This window comes from Protopterus annectens, chromosome 9.part0 (assembly GCF_019279795.1).
Source record: "Protopterus annectens isolate FY-2018-M chromosome 9.part0, PAN1.0, whole genome shotgun sequence".
NCBI lineage: Eukaryota > Metazoa > Chordata > Ceratodontiformes > Protopteridae > Protopterus > Protopterus annectens.
Genome location: NC_056743.1, coordinates 1,314,460,647 through 1,314,464,055, shown reverse-complemented (window position 1 = coordinate 1,314,464,055; position 3,409 = coordinate 1,314,460,647).

Genomic DNA, 3,409 nt, shown 5'->3' with positions numbered 1-3,409 from the left:
GGAACAATGACTTCCTTGGCCTTAGATGCCGTACCTTTGTTTATAAGTTGCTCAACATGGAATGATTTCCTCACCACTGTAGAGATGTGATGATCAAAGGCTAAATTACTATCTATGTGTGTCCCTAAGTCCCTGACTATTGGGTCAGCTCTAAGCAGTGTGTTGGATCCCAGGAATTACTGTCCCATCAGTCTGATGAGCCTGATCTGCAAGGCCATGGAACGTATTATCATGGAACTTATAAATAAAGATATTGGCAGCTTTCAAACACTGGACCCCATGTAGTTCGGGTTCGTGAAGGTCTGTTCTTGTCTCCTGAACCTAATTGACTTCTTTGAATCAGTCCCCAGAGCTGCAGACAAGGGTAAGGTGGTCAACACAGCCTATCTGGACCTCAACAAGGCCTTCAACACCATCTCCCACTCTGGAATCATAGATAAACTTGCTAAGCTGGGCATTAATTCCTACATCACTCGATGGGTTGTCAACTGGCTTAATGATAGAACCCACACTATAAAAGTAGCCTTTCCAAATCCCGCTCCAGACAAGTGACAAGTGGAATACCTCAGGGTTCCATCCTGGGACCGCTCTTGTTTGGCATCTACTTCTCTGAAGTACAGGCCAACACTAAGGGACTCTGGCTAACAAAGTTTGCAGATGACTGCATACTGGGAGCCGTTATTGAATCCCCAAATTATGTGGATATTCTACAAAAGGGCCTTACAGAAACAGATGCTTGGTGCCAGAGCCATGGGCTCAAGCTCAATGCCAAGAAATGTATAGTTATCCCCTTTGGGAAAAAACATGTACCCGTGAATTACCACATAGGTGGCAGTACACTAAACACCGAAAGTGTGATAAGAGACTTAGGGACACAGGTGGACAGTGGTCTCACCTTCGATAACCACATCGCCACAACAGACAGGAAATCCTTCTATGTGGCACACCTCATCATGAAGGGCTTTTCATCCAGAAAAAAGGAAGTCATTGTCCCACTGTACTCATCACTCATTAGACCCATTATAGAATACAATGCCCCATTTGGTATGTACCTCTCAAGACATCTGCAACAACTGGAAAGGCCGCAGAAATACCTCACTAAAAGAATCACAGATCTAAAGCAGATGCCCTATGCTGACCATCTAAAAAACTCCACCTATACTCTGTCGCATATCGTCTACTCAGAGGCAATCTTAACATACAAGGCCATGTCAAACCCAGAAATCCCTCAGAGACATATGCTCCAGGGATTTAAACCTTGTCATCACAATGAACAAAACATGCTGGAGGGATAGGTTCCTGACCCAGAGACTCCCCAGACTCTGGAATAGATTACCCATACATGTCAAGTAGAGCACCTCTTTGGCCCTCTTCAAAAGGAGCCTTGATGATTGGATGGGAGATAGGAAATTCACCCCAGGGATCACATCAGTCGTCCTGCTAGACAGGGGTCGGGGGAAGTAAATATTGTAGGAAGAAATAGCCAGGGAATTGTTATGGCTAGGCTAGTATAGGCCCTAGGGCCGATAGCCTAGTACCAACCTATGAACCTATGAATATGATAGTTACCAGGGATGGATGACTTCCCAAAGGATACTATTATGCATTTCTTGGTATTTAGTTTTAGTCCATGACTGACACCACTTGTTTGTCTGTGTCAGCCCCTCCTGGAGAACATTTGTGTCAGTGTGAGACTAAATGACAGCTCCTAATTTGCAATCATCTGCAAATTTAGTCAGCCAGAGACCACTGACATTGGCCTTGACTTCTGAGAAGTAAATGCTAAAAAGGAGCAGTCCAAGGACTGATCCCTGAGGGACTCCACTTGTGAATGGCTGTTTACAGAGGTGGACACTCCAATTCTAACTTCCTGGGTCCTGTGAGTGAGCCAGTTGGCTATCCACCGGGTGACATACGAGTTTGTACCTAACCTCTTGAGTTTGTCAACAATGCCCGAGTGGGGTATTGTGTCAAATGCCTTGGCCAGGTCAAGGTAGGCAGTGTGAATGATTTTGCCCTCATCCATTGCTTTGGTGACCTTCTCAAAGAAGTCCACCAGGTTGAGTAGGCATGATCTGCACTTTCCACAACCAAACTGGATTGTGTTCAATGTCTGAGGGTTTACTATATCTCTGTTGATCATCTCCATGATAATTCTTTCCAAGGCTTTACATATAAGACCAGTGAGACTTATGGGTCTGTAGTTTCCAGGGTCTGTAGTTGGCCCATCTTTGTGCAGAGGGATGACTGTTGCCTTTCTCCACTCATGAGGCATGACGCTTGTTTGGAGGCTGCATTTAAATAGTAATTCCAGAGGCCCTGATAGGTCATGTTTCATGCTGTTTAGAAGTCATCCTGGGATATTGTCTGGGCCCATTGATACAGTGTTCTTGGTCTTAGAGAGAGCATTAAGGACCTGTTCCCTAGTGATAGTGGGGGGAGTTGTATTTGATGATATTTCCTGAAGGAAGGTTGAGGGGGAGACAGGAGTAAAGTTGGAGCTGAATTTATTAGCCAGGAGGTTTGCTATAGCTTTTGGCTCAGTATAGGTGGCTCCATTTACAATGAGCTCTGCACACAATTGTGGATTGCCTTTGAGGTTGCAGACATAGCTAAAGAATGTTTTGTGGCTGTCCTTGGCCTTGGAGGCCAAACTTACCTCATATTTGGCTTTGGTAGACTTTATTTGTCTGCTGAGTTTTTTGTTTAGTTTAATGAGAGTACTTTTATCCTGCTGGGTGCTGCACCTTCTAATTTTTGCCATGATTTTCTTCCTCGTGTTATACATCCACTTGATTCTGTGATTCCACCAGGGTGGTTTGTTTTAGGAGTTAGTTGTGTACTTCTTCCTGGTGGGTATAGCTGCCTGTATACAGCTATTAACATGCTTGTACATGGTTTCTTGAACAGTTCTGCATAGGCAGAAGTGTTCTCAGGGTTTATAGGGTCTTGAAATTTTGCCAGGTTCTCACTCAATAGCAGGAAGTTAGCCTTAGAACAGTTCCTGAATATTCCCAGTTTAGCTGGGGGTCCAGGTTTTATTTTTACTTCAAAGGAGACCATTTTGTGGTCTGACCTTACCAGGGAAGGCATTACAGTAGAGGGTATGCAGCACTCTCCCATATTAGTGAGGACCAGATCCAGTATGGTTGCAACCCTGGTTGGTATATTGACTACCTGGTCAGGGAGTTTGTGTTTACAAAATCCAGGAATCTCTTTGCATGTACATTTGGTGTCGTATAGGATTCCCATTTAACAGTGGGGTAATTAAAGTCACCCATGAATATGGTATTGGGTTGGATGGTTAGTGTTTCTAATAAGTTTAAATACATGGTATGGATTTCATGGGTCATAGAGGGGGACCTATAGCTTACAAGGAAGTGGTATTGGATTTTACCTGTGGAGATTT